Source organism: Etheostoma cragini, chromosome 21 (assembly GCF_013103735.1).
Source record: "Etheostoma cragini isolate CJK2018 chromosome 21, CSU_Ecrag_1.0, whole genome shotgun sequence".
NCBI lineage: Eukaryota > Metazoa > Chordata > Actinopteri > Perciformes > Percidae > Etheostoma > Etheostoma cragini.
The window spans coordinates 2,587,032-2,595,621 of NC_048427.1; the positions used below are offsets into that span (position 1 = coordinate 2,587,032).

The 8,590-nt window shown below is 40.7% G+C and overlaps 1 protein-coding gene across 2 annotated transcripts in view; it reads left to right on the forward strand.

Annotated features, from left to right (window-relative positions):
* The first annotated feature begins 1,912 nt into the window (after positions 1–1,912).
* The window catches only part of LOC117936898 (thyroid hormone receptor alpha), a 128,739-nt gene continuing 122,061 nt past the window's right edge, over positions 1,913–8,590 (forward strand). For both annotated transcript variants that reach the window (XM_034860398.1, XM_034860401.1), the window contains exon 1: positions 1,913–2,368. The gene's annotated coding sequence lies outside the window, so the exon portion shown is untranslated. The remainder of the gene's footprint in view (positions 2,369–8,590) is intronic.

Genomic DNA, 8,590 nt, shown 5'->3' on the forward strand with positions numbered 1-8,590 from the left:
CTACCAAAACAGTAACCAACTCATTCAGCTGAAGCCTTATATAAGCTTCAGCTGAATTTAAGAACACATTTTCTCACAGAACGAGGAACTGTGGATTTTGTTGTCGGTCAAGGAAGAGAATGCTTTAAGTCCAGTATGACAGAGGGTGTCATTTCCTCTTTTATTTTACATATGACATGTATGTATGGAATTAGCATAGACTTAAAAGAAATCCAATAACTCTGATTGTTTAGTTTCCAAAATGTAACCTTAACCTAAAAAAAATTAGGGATTATAAAAAATAGTTGGCAATTAATATAATAGTAGACAATCTAGCAATTAATCTCTGCAGGTCTACTGTAAACCCCTCACCCTACAGGATCTTTTGGGCAGATATGCACAGACAACCGTTGAAATGGAAAGACCCCCGTGATTGTTGGGAGGGGCGAATTGAACCCAAAATCTGCCCACTTATCCTCTAGCGTGGAAACAGCATGCATGATTCACATGCTGGGAGATAAATTCCCTTCCGCTTGTTGTGAATCTAACCTGAAAATCACCTCTGAAGATATGTAATGTATTCTTGCAATCTAACAACCTGTAGGAAACCTGGTAATTGGTTTCTGTCAGTAATGGGCGTCTTTCAAAGGTGTCACAGCAGCTGAAACAGATCAACAACGCATGCAATAGCCACTTTGAATAGGGAACAGAAAACAACACAATAAAATGTAGAATTAAGTCATTAGACAGTTCTCATTAAGGTCCTTTATTTATGAGTCAGTGTATGGAAATTATTAAGATGGTCGATGGAAGACACTCTTCCTGAAAGACAAATGACACCAGCATATAATCAAATAGCATTTTCCGGTATGATGACTCAAAACGCACACACAGAGACACACAGACACACACACACACACACACACACACACACACACACAGTGAGAGAGAGAGAGAGAAAAAGCAGGAATCTTTAATGTGTGTGCTGCAGTTGACTTTCATTCTGCACCACCACCCCCCCTTATGCAATTGAAAACCCTACAATGTAAATGTCACACCACTCACTTCTCGCCATTCAATGTAAAAAGATTGTACCTCTCTCACAACTGGTGATTATCCAAAATATTGTCTGGTAGATGAGTCGGACAGAAATATCTGACTGTTCGGCGGCTACAGTCACTGTACAATCAGCACAGAAGTTCTTCCAAGACTGAAGAGAGGAAGGAGAAATCTTTTGAAACATAACTGAAACCATGCCACGGATATTTATTTCACATGCCCTGCCTGCACTATGTTTCTAGTTGGACTTCACTCGAAGAAAGATGTGAAGATCATTGATCCTAGATGTTCTTAGATTGCTGTTGTCAGCGCGCGACCTATTTGAGGCAATTATGATCATTTCTGTTTGTCCAACTGCTATTTTGATTGAAATAAGTGGCATCTTTAATATTCTATCTTCATGTCTCTCAATCCGTCTGTACAGTCATAGGTTTGTCGGTAGCCATTAAATAAGTAAAGGATTTACAGCACGGGGTTATTGCAACAAAAACAAGCTAATTTAGAAATATATGAAAATAATTCAATGTATCGAGATAAAAAGAGAATTGCAGAAACTCTCCATATGGTACAAGCCAAATAATCTGTTTTTTCATCATCATCCATTTTATTTAGATAATTATCTGACAAACGCAGTTATGTCATTGACATAACTATAATAAGTCTTATTGCAGTATAATGACCACCCCAGTCGTGTCCCTTCACTAAATCTGTTTAATCTACGTACAAGGTGGACTAATTTCCCCTTCCAACCAGGAGGAGGAGGAGGAGGAGGAGGGGAGGAGGAGGAGGAGGGAGCTTGAGCGCATTGATGATTAAATCAATAAATGAGGAAAGCAGAGGCGATTTGAGGCAGGGGATGTTTCGCATTTCACATCTCCCCGACCAACATGTGTTTGTGCTTTACAGTGGTGGTCCTGTAGAGAGCGGTAGATAGTTTTAATAAGTGGTTACCCAGCCGAGCTCCCCTTACTGTACCGTACACAAGCGGGGGGAGGAGCGACCGTGTAGTATTTCTTTTTGCGTCTTTCCCTTCTGTCGTTGCAGCTCATCCAAACGCTAGGCTACTTGAAGGCATCACAAAACAGGAGGAACAAACTACTCATTTTGACGCAAAAGCTTTTGTAGGAAGAAGGACACAAGCAGGATCTGTGTGAGGAGCGGGAGGGGGGGGGATTTTGGCAGTCCGAGCCGCAGCAGCTTAGCGGCGGACGGGGCTTCGGAGTGAGCGGGACGTGTGGGCGCTGCACACCGGAGGAGCTCTGCTGACTTTCTCCCGCTTCATTTCCGCCTAATGCCCAAATATCCAACCCGAACTGGTGTCCTGACCGCGGTAAGTGTTGTCGCGTTAACCCACCCGACGTTCACAGCGTGGTGTGTGTGTGTGTGTGCGCGTGCCTGTGCAGTTGCTTGGCGGTGCTAGCTTCAGTAGCCTGGACTGGTTTGACAGATCAGATCTGCAGCCAAGGGACACACGTTGTACTGTACAGTAGGCAGGGTCTAACCTTGTTGGTCTGCAGCCCTTTACGCAACAATTGTTGACGTTTCCCTCTGGATAGTTGTCAATTAAACGGCAATGCTGCCGGATATAACTCTACAGCGGTCATGCTGCCGTGTTCTTCCAGTGCATTAAATGCTTGTACTGTGTTCTGCACACAGGCCCGAACTTGGATTCATGTGTGCTGCACTGTGGCGCGTGCATGGTCCAGTAATGCATGGATACACACACACACACACACACACACACACACACACACACACACAAACTGATCAATAACGAAGACCAGCTATAATACACCCATCATACCCCTTTGATAATTATATTGGCTAAGTATTTGTAAAAGTACTATTGATCCTGATCTTATGCAAGGCTGTAAGGGAAACCCACTCAAAGTCAAAGGCATTTGCATCATCATCATTTGGTATACATCCTTCTGAACCAAACTCAATGTGTGCAAATTTGGCCATTAACATTCATACAAATAATGCACCTCTGGAAGTGTAGGTTATCATTGTGTATGCTAGTATATAGTTATTTTTTGTGTGCTTCATAGTGTGTTATATGACGGACTTTCGTGCGACAAATGTCCTGTGCATTCCAAAATGCAGCCTAAATGTCAGAGCGCATCGGTTGTTATGCAATCACAAATTGCCAATATCAGAACAAAGTGTTTTAGCGGCACAATGTGCACTGCATTAAAACTGTCTGGATTGGGTATTAAATGAACACAGGCACTCTGACTCAGTTGTACAAGTGTGTGTGTGTGGGTGTGTTTCAGTCTGTTTTAGATAAGCATGCTGTCAGAGTACAGTACAACTCGATACAATAGAGTGTACTTTTTGCAACAAAGACAACATTGCCCAGGAAGTTGCCTTGACATGCCTACACTGATTATGAAGGAACTGAAATGCTCAATATTGCCAAGAAAAACTTTAATAAAAAAAGATAGATGTTCCATGGACTAACTCTGTCAGACTGGTGACAAGTATGGACATTAAATTGTTCATTCAGGCCATGTGAAATCCCCAGTGTAAATAATCTCCGTGCAACAGATCATGGGTATAATAGTGACAATTTGCTTAATGCATTTGCAGCTGTATGTGTGTGAAGTCCCTCATCGCAACATTACAACGCTGTAATAATTAAATCACTCAATGTGGCCGCTCTGCCCAGAGCCTTTTATAGGGTCCTCATTCTCAGTCACATTCATTTTCACAGTATCTTGTAATGTGGTGATAGAAAGTGACAGTCTAAAAGCTGTATGCTCTCGCAGTTGAATCCATCAAGTTGGCAACAGAAGCATTTCCTCTGGCACACTGAGGCTTAGTTAAAAAAGCAGAGCGTATGGATTTCCCTATCAACATGGACGATGTCTAAATGATCAGACTTGAGATGCCTTTGCAAAGTTTTTAAAGGTTGTACTCTCATTTTCCATTATGAATACTGTAAATCTGGCACAAAACATGTTTTATACAACCTTTCTTAATCCTGACATTTTATAGAAATTAAATATGCTGTTTAAAAAAAAAAAAAAAGATTATAGAAGGATAGGCTCTGTTCTACACACAACCAGACTAAAACAAGGCTGTATGTCAGATCTGCTGGTATGGCCCAGATGCCCAATGTTCATTAATCATTAGCCATCCGTTTAAATTGCAATGTTCTCTCCCTGGGTTGATTATTAGCCCTGGACAAATCCAGCTGTCAAGTATAAACATTTTCCCTACGGATAGGATTTTAAATAGAACAAGTGGGCTCCACGGAGAGTGCAAAAAACCTGTGTAAACAAAGGTCCTCCATCAGAAACACATAGACAAAGTCATATAAACATTAAGATGTTAATTTCTTACACGCTCACGCTTTAGTCTTCCCTTTTTCCCTTTATTGTAAATAGTTTGGTAAGAGTGTTGTAAATGAGAGAACACACAGAAGGTGTAGCCCTGTGTGACCTGCTCTTCTCTTCTCTTCTCTCCTTTTCCTGTTGGCTGGGGCTCCTTTGTGGGCCTCTCTTTTTGTGACCCTGTTTCCGTCCATATTTCTTCCTGGCCGCCTTGTTGATTTTCCTTCTCTTCCTCACCCCCCCCCTCTCTCCTAGTCTACTCCTATCCCCTCCTATTCCCCATGGTGGGGCAGCAGCGCTTAATGTTCGGAAACATAGAGCGTTCACTTATATAACCTTGGCTGTGCAGCTGATCTCCTGGTCTGTATCTGCTGTACGATGATGTCAGAGCTGTCTGGAGAGCCAGAGGGCATGCTGGGTAGGCCAATATGTCAAGAGCTATTCCTGAACTGAGTCTGGTCGGTGAGGCGATCATGGGATTTGCCTCCCATTTCCTCCCTTTTTTGTCTCTAATGATGACTTTGGAAGTTAAAGGGAGATGCAGTTTGTTGTATTTGTCAGTGGTTATGAAGCATGTGTGAATGATTTAAATAATGCGTGAATGATTTGTCCCAGTGTAAGGAATGTCCTCGACATTGCAGTAATTGTCCTGGGGGAGCTGCTGCATTATTTGCCCGTATGCCCAGCTGAAAACCTCAAGAGAGAACTACCCGGGTTTAGATTTTTCTGACATTTTCAACAGACTTATTGTACCTCTGACCCAGGTTAGCAACTGTGGAATATCTGATTAGGAAAAGTTAGCATGACATCTTTTTCCTGCATATATGCACATCGTAGAGTAACATGCCTATTGTGTTGCCTTTACGTTTCGCTTGATCCTCAGTTAACTGTTAAATATTTGGGCCCCAAGGCGCTTTGCGAGCCATATGGGTTTTCGACTATGACTAATTAGATTAAAGCACACACATATGAGGTATGTGTTATAGGTAGTTTCCTAGGCTCTATTCTGCCAGGGCAAGTGCAGCCAACCACAAGAAGTCATGTGATCATCATGGGTTTCTGCACTGTAACTGAGCTAATAAATTTCGTGCCATTGTAAAGTATAGCTTGTGTTGTTCACCAACATCTGAATGTAGCCGCACAAAGCCATCTTTATCTTTAAAGTACGCTTGTACAGAAATGTTTGATTGAGTTTACTTTTATCTGAGAAAATAAAGTGGCCTCTTAATGCATCAAGAGATTGTTGACATTAGACAAACATAAGGCGTCTTTGTCTGTGTATATATGCAGTGTATCTATATATAAATATATATACTAATTAGAGTCCAAGCACTAATAAGATAATGAAAACCGTCTGATTTGGGTAGGCTTGTCACCGCCTAAAGGCCATCAACTTATCACAATTGTCCTCTTGTTTCCACCAAATCCAGTTCTGATTACCTTTTTATTTATTCAGGTAAGGTTCACTGAGAGGAAGCCTCTATTTTCCAATCTGATCACATTCACACAGTTACACATTCATACCTGGAAGCTGTCCAGTACAACCACAGTCAGATCGGCTGGCCACAGAGCTGCTCCACTGCGGCGGTTGGGGTTAAGGGCCTTGGTTAAAAGCCCCTCAGTGGTGGTAATGAGCACTGCTCTTTCACTTTCCCAATCACGATTTTATCCTGTTGGTCTGAACCGATGACCTCACACAAGGTCACAAGGTCGCTTCTCTAACCTTTAGGCTCCCACTGCCCCCATAACAGACAACTTGAACAGAGAAACATTTTTCCTGGACTGAAATGTCAACTAGAGCAAGACTAATATATATTGGCCCATTAGCCTTTTGCAGATACATGGGTATCAGTGTCTATGTTGGCTGTTATGTAATAAGAAATGGAAGAAGAGAAATCCTAAACTAGGTTTGAGACCATTTAGAAAATGGTCACCATTTGATAGTTTGTTCACCAGAGAGCAGATGTTTACACCACACCTTGGTTACAATTCTTAATTCTTAAAAACGTATCCTTAAAACATAACATATAAGGGATTACAATCAGGAAATTACTATCAGCCGATATATATTGTCATCAGATTATTTATCTGCCAAAGGCCTATATGTATCGGTCGGGCTATAGTACTTTCATTTTAACTGCTGTCACCAAAATATAGAGTCCAAATCATTGCTTTACCCTGGTAATTAAATAGCAAATACATTATAAGGAAACGATGACAGATCAAACGTCATATTGCCCACAGAATGATATACCTCTTTTGTGGCTCTCTTTCTCTTAAAAATAAGTAGAATATTACGGCTGTATCTAATGACTATTTTCATAATTGATCAATCCATGTTTGGTCTATAAAATGTCAGAGAATTGTTCCTAGAGCTCAAGGTGACCTCTTCATATAGGTTAATGTGTGCAGCCAACCGTAAGATGCTTGTTGTATAATGCAAAAGCAGCAAAAACGGACATGTGAGAAGCTAGAACCAGCTCTTGTTTGGCATTTTTGTAATTTAAATTAGTTTTTTTTATTGAATATCATCTCCTTGTCTAAGCTCTAATAATAGGAAGTAATGTGTATCCTCTGTCTGTCTGCCATTAAGGAAATCCCATGCTGTTTCCTGCTGTAATATCTGGCACGCAGAGTATTGAGTGTGTCCTCACTGGCAATTTAAACCTCGTTATCTGAGAAGAACGAGGCTAACCTTTCAGTGTGATGTCGTAGCAGGTTTGTGTTGCATTCGGGGGCCCGTGAAGCTCCATTGCTGATAAGCATGCTGTCATGGTGAACACGACAAGAGATTATCAGTGCACTCTGCACGGGTATTCAAACAGACCACTGGGGGTCCTGCTGTCTGTGAGATACTGTACCACCCCATCCTCCTAACACACAAACACATGGCATCCGATGTCAGCCGGCGTGCTCTAAGTCTGTGGCTCTTTCTCTGTGTTTTTTTAGTTGTTGGCCCCACCCTTTTTATTTTGTCTTTGGTATCGCTTTATCCTTTAGTAGTTTTTTTTCAGTGGTTTCTGTTGAGCAGTGGTTTTCATGCAGATGGTTACCAGAGGCTCCCCCTTGACTTTATTTCTTCTTATCTGGACCATTGCAACTTATCTGCTGCTCTCTGTCTCTCTACGTGGCCCTGTCAATCAGCATGTGCTTCATCCGCTTCCAGATTACCAAAGAAAAAAATAATTTATAAAACAGAATTTATTGGCCAGAGAAATTAGTGAGGCTGTTTTACACAGCTACACTTTTTATAATTTTTTTTATAAACACCAGTCAGCTTGGCCCTGCTTGGGAGCAACTGGGGCCACACACAACTGGCTTTTCATCAACGGGAATACTTGGCACCAAGGCCCGTGAGGTTTATTTTTGCCAGGGTGAAGTGGAGCACTTTACGAGTCCATCTGCATCTGCTGGCACTGAACTGCTTTCACTCCCTCGTTGTGAGAGCTGCCTCAATTCATGCAGTGGAATAGAAATTAAGTGATTACACATTTACAGACATATTAAACAACCAGTTCCCAAGACAATAAAGTGGCTACTTTTTTCTCCTGCGTCATTAACACTGAGGCGTACAGAAGGATTCCCTTCATGGGGATTTGAGATTAAACTGGCAATTCAGTATCTGTGCCCCCTGGGTAGAAGTTTATAATCAGACTACCCTAGAGTTTGTGTGTGGGCATTAGACACAAGATCATTTGAAATTATTGAAAACAAATAAATAATTTGTTCTATTCTGTAGTCTATATATTCTGTATATACTTGTACATACACACACACACACACATATATATATGTATTTATGTGTATATGTATGTATTTATGTGTATATGTATATATACAGTATGTGTATGTATATAAGTGGACATACAGTATATGTATATTCACATATATGTATATATAAGTGTGTGTGTACTGTATGTATATGTATATATGTATGTTATGTGGGTATATATGTATATAAGTATGTTATGTGTATATGTATCTATACGAATATGCATTTGTGTGTATGTGTATGTGTATGTATATATATATATATATATATATATATATATAAAATAAGCACCATTGATGACTTTAATGATTAATTTAATAGTGTTAAAATGCATGGGATAAGAGACATATTCCATTCTTTGACATACTATCTGCTGCTGAGCAAAGAAATGTTTAGAAAAACCCTCAATTAAGAAACTGGCCGAGACCTAAGTCCCACTGGC